The following is a 16,216-nucleotide window of genomic DNA, read 5'->3' as shown; positions in this document are numbered from 1 at the left end:
CACTTTATGACATTCATACCATATGTGATTCATTGTACCACTTTCTAGCTTACATCTCCAACATTTCTCTGTATTTTCCTCCAGTAGTATCTCAATGCTCTCTCTCTCTCTAGTTTCTCTCTTGATACCTAATCACTGTAGACACCTTATGTTTTATTTGGAAAAATAAAATTCCCATTCTTCCTCTGACATTACAATTCTTGTTTCTTTCTTCCATTTTTTTCATTCCTATTAGTTCTCCAATAGGCCCAGAGGGAAGTAGTAAATTGTATATTTTAGATATTTTCTTAGTAATTTTTTGTTCATTTATTATTATTTGTTTAAATTTAGTTATTTGTCTATTTAATTGATGTTTATTTATTTCTATAAATGTTTTTAATTGATTATATTGTAACCAGCTTGTCAGATCACCTTGAGGCGAGGTCACAGATGCACACCGTAGGGATCAGGAGTGCACCGCAAGGTTGTGTACCCTACGGCTGACTGCTGCAGATGGGAGACAGATCCTACTGGGGTTAGAGCGTAAGATTCCCTGGGGCACGGAGTCTAAGAGCCAGCAGGTGTTCACCAGCGCCTCTAGTGGTGAGGATGGACTTGGCTGCAACTGGCTCCAGGTCGCGACCCCCAGGGTCCCCCAGCTCACACCCACAGTAGGCAACAGGAGGATAGGGATAGTGAGGGACAAAGCCAAGGTCGGGGCCACAAGCAGACAGGAATAGTCAGGGACACGCCAAAAGGTCAGGATCACAGGCAAACAGGGATAGTCAAGGACACGCCAAAAGTCGGTAACGGAAAACAACAGAAGAGCACACGGCAGGTAACAGGAAGCTAACACACAAAGGTTGATCAGCAGGGTTGGCCTGCAGCGCACAGATTAATATAGAGTTCTCTGATAGGAGTCATGCCAGAGGATGGATCACAAAAGCAGTCAGGTGAGGGTCGGCTGGTCTCTAGAGATGAACACATGGAAACAGGTAAGCAGACCAACTCTATTGCATAACCATGACACAGCTATTTTTTAATTCAGGTCCCAGCTCTTGAAGTTTTGGTAGTTTTCCATCCACTAGGATTTGCACCACCCTAGCGTTTTCTAATTTATTCCACTTTAATTATTTCGTAGTGTATATAAAGCTGGCAAAAATTATGTATTGGAGAATAGTGGGGTCATAGGTCCAGTCATGGTGGACAGTTTCCCTTTCCTTTTCATGATATCCCATATTTCAAGTGTAGCTCTTACAAATATCGGTAGATCTTTTTTATTTGGTCTTAAATGGGGCTTTATCCATGGCAAAAATGTAAGTTGTATCCCTATAATGTCTTCTTCTAGGTTAACCCATTGTTTACTTTCCATGTTATGATGCCAATAAATTATTCTCATTAGTGATGCTGCTTGTAAGTATTTAAAAAAATCAGGTAATGCTAATCCTCCCTTTTTTATGTTCTAATTAATGTTTCTCTTTTTATTAGGGCGGATTTTTGAACCCAAATAAAGCTTCCTATCGCTTTTCTTAATTCCATCATTAATTTTCTTGATGGAGCTAAAGGTATTGCTTGAAAGATATATAACAATTTTAGCAATATCTCCATCTTTACTATATTTATTCTAATCAAGGAATGTGTTGTTTTAGCATATTTTTATAGTAATTTCATTATCTTCCGAATTGTCACCATGTGATTTAGCTCCTGTAATTGCTTCAAGTTTTTTGGAATATATATTCCCAAGTATTTGATCATTTCCTGCTTCCACTTAAATGGAAAAGATTTTTGTAAAGATATCCGCATTTTTTCTGTTAAGGGACTCACTCAACATCTCATTCAACATCTCTGATTTCTCGTAATTTACTTTGAAATTACCTAATTCCCCAAATTTCTTAAATTCTTTCATTAAGTTAGGAATTGTTAGAATCGGATTAGTTACATATATTAACAGATCATCTGCATATACAGCTGTTTTATATTCTTTGTCTTTAACTTTTATCCCTTGAATATCCTTATTTTCTCTTATTGCATTAATGAGATGTTCCATTACTAATATATATAATAATGGGGAAAGAGGACATCCTTGTCTCGTTACGTTTGATATCTTTATATATTCTGATAGCATTCCATTTATCCTTACTTTAGCCCTTGAATTAGTGTACAGTGCGACAATCCTACCTAACATTCTGGGTCCTATTCCCAGCTGAATTAACGTTTCCTCTAAGAACTGCCATCCCACCCTATCAAATGCTTTTTCCACATCTATAGCTAATAAGCATACTGGGATGGCAGTTCTCTGAGCCTGTTCTATCAGCGTGCACATTTTTATAATGTTATCCCTTGTTTCTCGCCCTTTCGCAAATCCTGTTTGGTCTAGTTTGATATAGTCAGGTAAGACCGATGTTAATCTATTAGAAATAATTTTTGAATATAATCTTATTTCTATGTTGGTCAATGAAATTGGATGATAGTTCTTACATAATAAATGGTCTTTATCTGGCTTTGGAATTAATATAATATGAGCTTCTGTGCTTTGTGGTGCAAAAGTTTTGTAGTTTGGATATTGAATTATATGCTTTCCTGAGAATAGGTATAATTCATTCCTGGAATGTTTTATAGAATCTCGAAGTGTATCCGTCTGGTCCTGGGCTTTTTCCCAGGGCCAGTTCGGAGATAACTTGTTGGACCTCTTCTACAGTAATTTATTTTTCCAAATCGTCTACAATTTCTCTAGAGAATGGGGGAATTGCTGTTTTAGTTATATACTTTCAAATCTCTTCCTTCCTCCTTTCTTTTTCTTTATTTTCTTGTTGTGTTCCTATATTGTATAATCTAGAATAATACATGTGAAAAGTTTTTTATATTTCTATTGGATCATAAGCTATGTCACCATTTATTTTTTGAATCTTTATTATGGAAGTTGTGGGTTGTTGTGTTTTTAAACGTTCTACATAGTATTTTCCCAGTTTTATTTCCGTATTGATACCATTGTACTCTACTCTTAACCAAAGGGACCCTTCATCAAGCATGGATTTTAACTCCATTCGCTTCTCACTTAACTTTATTTTATTCATCAAAGTCAAGCTCTGTTTGTTTTTTTTCCCAAGGTTTCAATTTCTAACATTAATTGAGATTTCTTTTGTTCTTTTTCTCTTTTAATTCTTGAACAGTCCCCGTAGGACACATTTTAATGTTTCCCATTGTATGGGTGGTGAAGTTTCATCTTTTTTTTGTGAATTAACACGAATTCCCTTATTGCTTGTTTAATTTCTATCTCAATTTGATTTACAAAATAAGAATCAATCAGATGATATGAATCATGAATATTTGAGTAATATGTATAGTTCTTCTCTGTTTGATGTTGAGCTCTCCAGATATCGGTTAGTTGATATTTTTCCAATAAAGTTTTAAACTCTTTTAATTGACTATTTTTTCTCTGGATATGTGTGCTAGTAGTATCTATTTAGCATCCATTATAACGTTTAGGTCTCCACCCACTATTATTGTTCCTTCTGCTTTCTCCATTGCATCCGACAGGGACTTTATGCCAATCTTAATTTGGTCATAATTTGGTAAGTATAGATTTTGGTTGTGAATATCTTTCCATAAAGCATAATCCTTACAATTAAGTACCTGCCATCATTACTTTTGTGCACTTGTAATATTTGATATGGTAAATCCCTGTGGAATACAACCGATACACCTCTTGATTTGGAATAGGAGAATGTATCATGAATCCAGGTGGCATAATTCCTATTATTTATTTTCAGAATGTGATCAGTGCAAAAATGCATTTCTTAAAACAAAATAATATCTATTTTTCGTTTATGAAGAGAATTAAAAATTTGAGCTCTTTTTTGAGGGGGAATTAAGGCCTCTTACATTGAAAGGACAAAGTTTAATCCTTCACATTTAATAAATATGGGAGAGAATAATCCTTTGGGAATACACAGGGAGAGAGAGAAAAAAATTAGTGCACTTAATTAACCCTTACTTTATTCCCTTACATTTATTTATTCCCTTTATACCCTTCCCTAACCACGCATTTACTCCACCATACACTACCCACCACTCTTTCACTTTCCTATCTCTATTGACTTCAACAACGTCTCTCTTACTAAACGTAAGGTCCCTAATGAGAGGGGAATAGGGACCGCTGTCTCAGATCTGCCACTCATCCGACTACCGCTTGCTGCTATTCTTATTCTCTTTTATCCCTTTTTTTCTTTCCTTTTCTTCCTTTCTCCTTCTTTTCCCTTCTTCTTCCTTTCTGTCTTCTCTCCCTTCCTCCTTTCTATTCCTTCTCTAATTGGGACAATTGGTCTTTTCCTATTTATCTCTTTTAATTTTATTTATTATACCTTCTCTTCCCTTAATTCTAAATCATTTAAACTCTTAAAGATATTCTATAAACATTTACCCACCGCTCTTCATTTATAAACACATAGTAGAGAAAGTGGGGGAAGGGGGGAAAAAATTATATATATATATATATATATATATATATATATATATATATATATATATATATATATATATAAAATATATTGTAATAACAAAAAAAAAGTGCTCATTAGGTATCTATAAATATGTGCAAAAACATTTCAATCCTCTTTACTCCTAAAACCCTAAATGTTAGGGGAAAAAAAATTATGTATGAAATATATTGTGATTTCAGAATCAAATTTAGTGCTCATTCGGTATCAATAAATAAATAATAATAATAATAATAATTAAAAAAAAAATAACTATATATATATATATATATATATATATATATATACATACATACATACATACATACATACATACATTTCAATCATCTTTAATCCTAAAACCCTAAATGTGAAAAAAAAAGGCAACTGAAGACCTCCAGCGTATTCAAGAAGTTTTAATTTTAAATATTTGTCTTAATCATCACTGAGAAGATATACCCTTCTCTATTGGTATTGGGGACTATTGCCACTGAGTAGGAAGTGAGAGGAAATTCAAAAATGTTGAGTTATTCCTAGACATAGAGATATGTAAACACCTGTTCCTAGGACAACCCCTTACCGTGGAAGATTTAATGATTTTCTTCTATTGTCCTGGTGCAGCTCTGGGGCAGGAAATGATGGGAAATTCCCCTCTTGGAAAACCGATAGTAAAACATAAAAGTTCAGGGGATTTAACCCTTCCCTATGATATTCAAACTGGTTATCCATAAACTTTAAGCACATTAGGTTCTTACATATTTACATGATATTATGTGCATAACCTGGCTTTGGTATGTACAGTATTAATCTGGCCTCCATGTTTGACATGCTCTATTATTATTATTTTTTTTATTTTTTGCTGATTTATGGAATGAATTTCTTGTTGTTACCTTGATTTAGTTATAATTATAATTATTTTAAGTGAATAATATAGCAAAAATAACCATATTTGTTTTTACTACTCCTAAAAAATCTGCATGAGGCCACATTACCCTGGAATCAGATTTCCACTGTGGAGGAAATTGTCTAGATGATGCCAGAAGTTTTTAATTTTGTTTATGACTTTTCAAGTGATATTTTGCTTCAGAATCCAATTCCAGGAAAAGTAAACTCCCTTATGTGTAGTAGTGGTGTGCCTGCACTTCAAGGACTACATATTTGTTTATTCTAGGGGACTAAAAAAGAAATTGAACTTTTCTGGTTCTCCATTTCTGTGGGAAATGCTACTCATCTATGCTTTGGCAGTAGACTGTCCCTTGGCATCCTCACATTCAATGCAATTCTATGTTCCCTGCATCATTCTTGATGGCAGTGGCAGCCCATTCATAGGGACCGCAGGGGTGTTGCCCCCTCAAAGGTGGTCACAAAATAAAAGTCCCTTTAAAAAAAATAATAATAAAAAAAAGGACACAGTGCACTATGGGAACCGTGAGGTCAATAAAGTCACATGATTGCAGAGGAGACGCTTCATTTGCCTGCTTTTTTTTACTCTATTGTGGTGCAATGCAATGTGTCTGAATACTTCTTCATTCTTGTTGAAGTCTTTTTTTGATTGGCAACACCGTAAGACATGGGCGTTGCTTTCCTTCAGAGCCGACAAATGGGAAATGACGCCGCCACTCCATGGATGAAACGTGCCTATTTGCAGTTTGCAGAAGATTATTTTGGTAATCCCTGCACTCCAGAGGAGAGCACTCCACAGCAGCCTGCCTGAACAAGTAAGTGCTGGACCTCCTAGTGCGAGGGGGAGGGTACACCCATGGTAAGTGACACCGGGACACCTCTCCTTTCCTATGCTCTATACATTACTCGATCTGTGTGTAGAAGTGCTGGGTGACATTATAATTAGTTGTTGGTGGATGGCAGTGTGTGTCTGGAGAGGAGTTTGTTTTCTCGAGCTATGTAATGTTGGTTCTGCTACATACTTGTAAGCTGTTCCCACTTTGAAGCAGCAAGGACTGCTACAGAGTCTCTGTCTTTGCTGGGTCCTGATAATCCCTCCCCTGCATGTGGTCGGGAGTGTTCTGTCTGTCTTGTCAGCAAGATGAAAGAACGAGAAAGACATTCTTTGCTTGTTTCACCTCCCCCTGAATCCCCTGCTCCCCCTAACTCCACACTGTGCTCCGTGTGAACTGTAACCTCAAGTGTTTGCTGCAGGCTTGCATAGGAAGCCTGAATGGTCTACCAGATATTATTTTCATCATTCTGAGGTCCTTTCTCCTTACATTTGCCAGGTGCACTTGGGTTAGGAAACACCAAAGCTGTGTAACAACATGCACTTGTTGATCTTCTTGAATTGAGATGTTCCATTTTAGAAAGAATCAGTGGATCACTGAGGTTGTGCACTTGTGCATCACACAAGTTGAAGTTTGCAGTGGCGTACCCAAGCTTACCTGTATATTCTCACAATGGAATAATTGAAGGAAACTCAGGACTTGATTATATACAAGCATTTATTGTTACACTGTTTTACACCATTTTGATGAGTTCACATTTGCTTTTGTGTATTTGGTGTCTTTAATGCTATAATACTAGAAGTAACAAGTGTATACGTATTTCCATTTAAATATCCTGGCATTGTAGTATGCTGCTATTTGGTATTCTTACACTCAGCACAGGTTTTTTTTTGGTTTGTGCACAGAATGAATGGGTTGTCTCAATGCAACACAGTGTTATAACCTGTAACTGGACAGGCCCTGAAAGTTTGTTGACAAGAGCTTGTTAAACATTCACTAGCCCAGGGGCTGAGCTAGTCAAAGACCGCGATGGATGCCTAATAGCAGCGCTCTGGGAGCAGCGGGTTATTTGAAGCTTGTAGCGACCCATCTGAGCCACAAACCTTCAGCTAAACAAAGAGTTCCAGCCCTACAGCACCAGCAGTAGATGATACCACCATGCCCAGATGCAGAAAAGAGAGGAACTATCCGCAGAAGCTGATGGAGTTGTTCATTCTTGTGCCTAGACAAAATGGCGCAAGCTCCACATCCACCCCAGCATCTGGCTCTCAAAAACAGCTAGCACAACAGGGAAAATCACACAAAAGAAGCAGCCCTCCTAAATATTCACCAGCTACACCATCATCTGGGAGTTCAGAGAAGGCGAGATTCCAGATGAATGCAGTGGATGCAGAGGTAAGCCCTTTCCATGACTCAGGGGATGACACCAGGGAGCTGCCAGACTCAATAGACTTATTCCCCACTAACAATCAGCCAGTTTTAGATACTGTCCTAAAAGAGATGTTGGTCTCTCTGAGGAGATCTACATTCAGACATGATTTCTTGTGTGCACAGGTTCAGCATGGACTTAAGATCTGTATCTGACAGAGTGTCACATGTGGATAACAAAATGGGGGAATATGCAGCCACAATCAATGATCTGGTTGATGCAAACGAAGATAGAGAAGATGAGTTTGAGGTGATTAAAGCTAAAATGACAGACATATAGGACAGAGCTAGAAGAATTAATGTGAAGATAAGGGGAATTCCAGAATCTGTGCAGCAGCAACTATGTGTCAGAAACCATGAATCAGACCAAGACAGAAGTACAATTAAATCACACTTGTTTATTAAATAAAAATGTAAATAGAGCAAGCATAGTCAAAGCATAGCCAGAATCCAGTAACTGGATCGAGTAGTCAGCCAGTCCAGAGTTCAATAACCAGATCGGGTAATCAGCCAGGCCAGAAGTCTGGGATCCAAGTGGAGCAACAGCAAGCAGGATAAGGAGCCAGAAGGGATGTCAGCAAACCAGTCTTTAAACAGAACCACAGGAGATGGTTTCTTGTGATGTGACCAAGGTGAAGGCAGAGATGAAGTGAGCTGGACATCTTTAAGTAGGTGGATCAGACGAGCAAGATTAGGAACAGCTGGGTAACTGAAGAGAGATGAGAACTGGCAATTAGCCGACAGCTGAGCAGCCAGCCCAGAGAAGGAAGGGTTAAGCCAGCTCTGACACTATGTCTCCCAGCTCTTTAATACAATTTTGCCTGATATGACTGAATTAGACTTTACAATAGACAGGATACACAGTCTCCCTAAGCCCTCTTATCTCTCTGAGAATATCCCAAGAGATGTCATAATGAGACTGCATTTTTATCATATCAAGGAGAGGTTAATGGCAATGTCCAGAAAGAGATCAAATTCCTGTGTACCATACGCCACTTTGCAATCTTAGCCGACTTATCGCAGTTCACTCTCCAAAATTGCAGAAATCTAAACACGATAATGAAAGCCCTCAGGAATCACAAATTAAGCTACAAATGGGGATTTCTGACAAAACTGATTGTCACTAAGGATGGAGTGGACTATGTGATAGAGTTGGTAGCGAAGGGAATGGCCCTGCTTAACTCCAGGGGGATAATTCCAGAGCCGCAACCACAACCTCGTCAGCTTGGCAACCTCACCAATCCGGAACAGGAATGGTGTACAATTAACCAAAAGAACGCCCATACCCATAGCTAACTTAGATATGGGTAAAATCCTAACATATACTCACCCACTGGGGAGAATTTTCCTTGAATCCAAACTACCTTTCTAGCTCTCACTTTATCTACCCCCTTATTTTTGAGTGGCCATGTGCCACACTCAATCTTTGTTTCTCACTGTTTGGATATTAGCCACTGTTATACTATGTTACTGTTTGAATAAAATTAACCAGTTTTTCTCATCAGTCAGAAGTGAACGCATCTCTTTAACCACTTGCCACCTGCCATATAGCAAAATGACGGTGGCAAAGTGATTTTAATATCCTGACTGGACGTCATATGACGTGATCAGGATATTAAGCCGCTGCGTGCCCCCGGGGGCGTGCATCCCAGCAATCGTTGTTGCGGGGTGTCAGTCTGCCACCCTGCAACTACAATCTCTGTAAAGAGTCTCCGACTGAGACTCTTTACTACGTGATCAGCCGTGTCCAATCACGGCTGATCACAGTGTAAATAGGAAGAGCCTTTGATCGGCTTTTCCTCACTCACGTCTGTCAGACGCGAGTAGAGGAGAGCCAATCGGCTGGTTCTCTGACATGGGGGGTCGGTGCTGATCGATTACCAGACCACCAGGGATACCCAGCACCAGGTATGCCAGCCTAGACCACCAGGATGTCAGTCAGTGCCCACAATTGGTGCCAATCAGTGCCCACAATGGGCATCACTGATCTGCATGCATTATTGTTTGGCACTGATTGGCATCCATCAGTACAATATAATACAATACAATGCCGCCTATCAGTGTCCATCCGTGCCACTTATCAGTGCCCACCCGTGTCGCCTATCAGTGCCCATCCATGCTCATCTGGGCCGCCTATCCATGCCCATCTGTTCCACCTATCCATGTCAATCCGCGGCCACCTATCAGTGCCAATTTGTGCCACCTATCAGTGCCCATCTGTGTCACCCATCAGTGCCACATATCAGTGCCCATCAATGCCACCTCCTCAGTGCCACTTCATTGGTGCCACCTCATCGGTGCCCATCAGTGCCCGTCAGTGCAGCCCCATCAGTGCCCATCAGTGAAGGAGAGAACTTACTTATTTACAAAGTTTTGAAACTGAAACAAAAAAAAATATTTTTTTTTCAAAATTTTCTGTCTTTTTTATTTATTTAGCAAAAAATAAAAACCGTAGAGGTGATCAAATACCACCAAAAGAAAGCTCTATTTGTGGGAAAAAAATGATAAAAATTTCATTTCGGTACAGTGTAGCAATTGCCATTCAAAGTGCAACAGTGCTGAGAGCTCAAAATTCATCTGGGCAGGAAGGTGTTTAAGTGCCTGGTATTGAAGTGGCTAAAAAACACTAGGAGTTTCCTCGAGAAGACACCATGGATTACACAACTCCACCAGCCTACACTATACCTCCAGCTACAGATCACTAAACTACTAACTGTAAGTATAATTTATGCATCTCATGTCATCCAACACCATCCCATGCCCCGATGGTGGTAAACTTTTTGACTATCAATTCTAAGGGTCTTAACCACCCGGCCAAAAGAAGGTCCTTATGGAAGGAAGCACTCCACCAAAGATGCATATTGTGTGTCCAAGAAACACACTTTAACAACCAATCTCCTCCTAAATGCTCACATCCTAAGTTCCCATATCTCTACAATGCCAATACTGAAACAAAAAAAAGGGGTGATGATAGCAATAAAGGACACAATTGCCTTTAAACTACACAAGGCCAACATAGATTCACAAGACTGCTTTATAATTTTGGTATGCAAAATTAACTCCACCACGTACACAGTGGCAAACATCTATGCCCCAAACAATGGTCAAATCAGGTTTTTTCACAGGATAATGAAAACAAATCTGGGTGATACAGAAAGGCATGTTGCTGATTTGTGGAGACTTTAACATCACTCCTGACCCAACCCTTGATTCCACTGCCAAACTGAAACGTCCTTCACCATCACTTAAACCGGTATTGAGGACCTACAAACTAAATGATTCCTGGAGATGTCTCAACACGAACAAGAGGGACTATTCCTTTTTCTCAAATAGTCACAGGTCTTACAGAAGAATTGACTACTTGGTTACGGTTTAAATGCAAGGGGGCTACAATTAATAACATCACTTGGTCCAATCATGCTTCAGTAAAGCTAACAGTGGGTGACCCTACTAACCACAATCCTACATTCATTTGGAGAGCTAACCCCAGACTTTTCCAGGATGCTCCGACCAAGTCTAGAATTAACAGTCAACTACACAAATTTTTTTGTAAATAATTGTCATTCGGTTTCTGATCCATTTGTTGTTTGGAATGCCCATAAGGCATTTGCAAGAGGTATCTTGATACAACAAGGGGCAAGAGCTAAGAGGAGGAGACAGCAGCACATGACACAATTGGTATCCAACATAGAAGCACTTGAAAAACAAAATATGGCCCACCCATCCCAATACCTTACAGCCCAACTGACACAACTCCGCACTGATCAAAGGCTGCTATTTCTGGAGGACTTTGAAAGGGCCTCCAGAATACTAAAATTGTCCTATTACACAAGCAGCAATAGAACAGGGAAACTTCTAGCCAACAAGATTAGGGGACACAGATGGAAGACCCAAATCCCATACATAATAAAACCCAATACACAAATCAACAATATCAACCCTAAGCCATAGCGGACGCTTTTAGTCAATACTATGGATCATTGCATAACTATCTACCTAAACTTTCTCCTGAACACCTCGCTGAAATAAATTCCCCTATCACTGACACAAAAGTGACACAGATCATACACAATCTCCCTCCTAACAAATCCCTGGGCCCAGACGGCTTCACAGGAGAATATTATAAAGCTTTCCAAGACACACTTATCCTTCGTTTGGTTGAAATATTTAATTCAGCTGCTGCTTCATTCTCGTTCTCCCCAGAAATGCTTAAAGCTATGATAGTTGCTTTACCGAAACCAGATAAGAATCCTAACACTCCTCGGAACTTTAGGCCTATATCATTACTAAACATCAATCTCAAAATGTATGCAAAGTTATTGGCTAACAGACTGGTGGATATACTACCTTCACTGATAGATATGGACCAGTCTGGATTCACTAAGGGGTGTCAGACGTCGGATGCTACCCGTCATCCGACTAATGTGATACACATGGCTAATAAGTGTAAAACGCCTTCTGTGCCACTGGCGTTGGATGCAGAGAAGGCGTTTGATAGGATGCACTGGCAATCCCTCGCACAGGTACTTGGCAGGTTCGGATTCAGTGGCAACATCTACTCAGCCATAATGGCAATGTATACCCAGCCATCGGCCCAAGTGTATATATCCGGAGCATTGTCTACCATGTTTGCCATAACTAACGGGACAAGACAAGGCTGCCCCATTTCTCCACTAATTTTCAATTTATTAATGGAACCTTTGGACTCCTATTTACTTTCACACCCCAACATAACCTGTATAAAAGTGAGGAAAAGACAACACACCATCAGCCTATTCACTGATGATATAATTCTGATTAGGGATGAGCCAAACATCCTCCGGTTCGGTTTGAACAAGAACCTGCAAACAGACCTAAAATTCGTGTGAACTTTAGAACCCTATAAAAATCGATGGGACTCGAACATTCAAAATCAAAAGTGCTAATTTTAAAGGCTAATATGCAAGTTATTGTCCTAAAAAGGGTTTGGGGACCCGTCTCCTGCCCAGGGGACATGCATCAATGCAAAAAAAAAAACTGACATTTTTTCAGGAGCAGTGATTTTAATAATGCTTAAAGTGAAACAATAAAGTGTAATATTCCTTTAAATTTCGTACCTGGGGTGTGTGTATAGTATGCCTGTAAAGGGGCGTATGTTTCCCGTGCTTAGAACTGTCCCTGCACAAAGTGACATTTCTGCAGGAAAAAAGTCATTTAAAAGCACTTGCGGCTATAATGAATTGTCGGCTCCCCGTAATACAGAGAACAGTCATTGAAAGTCATTGATAAAAAAAAAAATGCGTGGGGTTCCCCCAAATTCAATTACCAGGCCCTTCAGGTCTGGTATGGATTTTAAGGGGAACTCAACGCCAAATATAAAAAAATGGCATGGAGTTCCCCCAAAAAATCCATACCAGACCCTTTATCCGAGCACGCAACCTGTCAGGCCGCAGGAAAAGAGGGGGGGATGAGAGAGCACCCCCCTCCTGAACCGTACCAGGCCACATGCCCTCAACATTGGGAGGATGCTTTGGGGGTCTGTGACCCCTCAAAGCACCATGTCCCCATGTTGATGGGGACAAAGGCCTCATTCCCACAACCCTGACCGGTGGTTGTCGGGGTCTGCAGGCAGGGGGCTTATCGGAATCTTGAAGATCCCCAGATCCTGGCCCCCCCTGTTTGAAATGGTAATGGATACATTGTACCCCTACCATTTCACAAAGAAAGTGTAAAAAATTGTTAAAAAAGACACAGACACCGTTGAGATAAGTCCTTTATTAAAAATAAAAAAAATTAAAAAAAAGATTCCAGCGGTGGTAATCAACTCTGGGTATATTGCGATGGCTGATCATCTCTCCGGGGTGCCGCGATAGGTGATCTCTTCTCCAGGGTCCAGCGATGGGTGATCGCCCATGTCCAGCGCGCGCATCCTGTCTCCACCGGAATCCCGGCAGCCTGCCAGGTCTTAGCTGAGGAGGATGGGGCCACCCATCACCTGACCTTGCCCCCCTCTGACGCAAGGGGATACCCAGGCTTCCCCAGTGATGTATGGGTGACCCCACCCCCCTTTGATGTAACGCAGGTCACTGGGGAAGCCCGAGTTTCCCCTTGTGTCAGAGGGGGACAGGGTCAGGTGACGGGTGGCCCTGTTCTCCTCAGCTAAGACCTGTAAGGCTGCCAGGATTCCCATGGTGTCTCCGGTGGACACAGGATGTGCTGCGCTGGACATCATCGGGAGATATCACCCATCACTGGACCCGGAGAAGAGATCACCCATCGCTAGATACCAAGAGTGGATTACAACCGCTGGAATCTTTTTACATTTTTTTTATTTTTAATAAAGGACTTATCCCAACAGTGTCTGTCTTTTTTAACAATTTTTTACACTTCCTTTGTGAAATGGTAGGGGTACAATGTAGCCATTACCATGTCACACAGGGGGGCTGGGATCTGGGGGTCCCCTTGCTAAAGGGGGCTTCCAGATTCTGATAAGCCCTCTGCCCGCAGACCCCCACAACTACCGACCAGGGTTGTGGGGATGAGGCCCTTGTCCCCATCAACATGGGGACATGGTGCTTTGAGGGGTCACAGACCCCCAAAGCATCCTCCCAATATTGAGGGCATGTGGCCTGGTACGGTTCAGGGGGGGTGCTCTCTTGTCACCCCTCTTTTCCTGCGGCCTGCCAGGTTAGGTGCTCGGATAAAGGGTCTGGTATGGATATTTGGGGGAACTCCACGCCATTTATAAAAAAAAAATTGGAGTGGAGTTCCCTTAAAATCCATACTAGACTTGAAGGGTCTGGTATGGATATTTGGGGGGAACCCCACATTATTTTTATTTATTTTGACACGAGGTTCCCTTTAATATCCATACCAGACCTGAAGGGCCTGGTAATTGAATTTGGGGGGAACCCCACACATTTTTTTTTTTTTATCAATGACTTTTGAAATGGATATTTTGATGATAGGCAACTCCTATCCTCATATTGATTAGTGGTTCCAAATTAATAACTACTGCAGTAGGGAACAGACACAAAAGATACACTCAGCCTCTTTCCAAATAACCGTTCTCCTTTATTATGACACATTTGAAGGTTTTTATAGACATGATTACGTAGGTATCACATTAATATTACAATTGTATGTTTATGGTAACAAGGGGCGTTACATAGGCAGGGTAATTCTAATCAGGACTTGAAAGAATGCAAAACATGTACTGAAAACATTATTAGTGCCGTGTGCACAGTGAGGGCATTGTGCAATACATATAAAATAGAATACAATTATATACAGAACCTACACATTTCCATTACAGTCTCCTCTCTTTTGATCAATATTTTGATCACTAACCATACTTGCTATCCCCTTTAACCTGGAACCTCCACACGCTTAGGTGGAGGTAGCCCTGGCCAAAAAGGCAAAAACTCCATTGTGGAGAAAATAATAGCTGAGCAGCTTTTTTCATTATGAAATTACTTTTCACTGTGAAAAACAAATGATTGATAAGACATATTTACAGAGTACTGGCTGTACACTCCTGTGGCCAGAATGGCCTTCTAGATTAATTGCTGGTATGCTGACTTATCAGCATATGTAAACATAGACAATTCTACATAAAATGGAAGAGGTACAAAAGACAAATATGACTTCAACATGGCTAAACTACTTTTCAAATATATATATATCCCTTAGGCCGCGTACACACGCGGGGACTGTTCGCTGAAACTGTCCGCTGAAACCAAGTTTCAGCGGACAGTCCGCTCATGTGTGGGCTATCAGCGGACAGTTTCAGCGAACAGTCCGCTGAACAAGGTTTTTCGGAAATTCCGAAAAACTGTCCGCTGAAACCTTGTTTCAGCGGACAGTCCCCGCGTGTGTAGGCTTGTTCGTCAAACAAAGTTGCGCGCATGCTCAGAAAGGATTTTCACGCCGAAAGTTATAATGCAGTGTATAGGACGTCGTATTTTTCGTCCCGTCGTACGTGCCGTTCACGTCATCGCGCACGGTTTCAGCAAACTGTTCGTCCGTCGTGTGTGGCCATGTCCGTCCATGCTAATTTTGAGCGGACTGTTTGCCGAAACTGTTTGACGGACAAAGTTGGGCGAACAGTCCCCGCGTGTGTACGCGGCCTTACAATTAAAGTAATTGAATCAAAAAGTACCCTAGACTGTGATCGCAAGAGGGGAACAAATCAGACACAGAGATTTCTTTCATTTAGTCATATTAAAGTGTCTGGTGTGGATCCAGGTGACTTTTCCTTCAAGTTTTGCAAAACTGTACATGGAATAGATGCTGTATTGAGTCTCCAAACATTTCCTTATATATAAATGTCTCTTAACAATCCACATGTCACCTGGCTTTAGTTTTAGATCCTTCCAAACTTTTAGGGTCTGGAATTGGGGAGAAAACACATAAATGAGTTTGCCAAAACCTTAAAAGATCAGCAACATTCTCTGTGAGATCCGAATGAAGGACTTCAGCTGCTGAGACAAAATATAAGCAAGTGAGTAACACACTCCCAAACCAAATCCCATAGGGAGAGAGTCCAACATCCCCTTAAGGGCTTGATAAAATATAATAAAACATTTAGGCAAAAGTTTTTTCTAGTTTCTTACTCTA

Source organism: Lithobates pipiens, unplaced genomic scaffold, assembly GCF_037356315.1.
Source record: "Lithobates pipiens isolate NorthernLeopardFrog02 unplaced genomic scaffold, aLitPip1_a1.2 Scaffold_16, whole genome shotgun sequence".
NCBI lineage: Eukaryota > Metazoa > Chordata > Amphibia > Anura > Ranidae > Lithobates > Lithobates pipiens.
Note: the sequence above shows the minus strand (reverse complement) of the source record.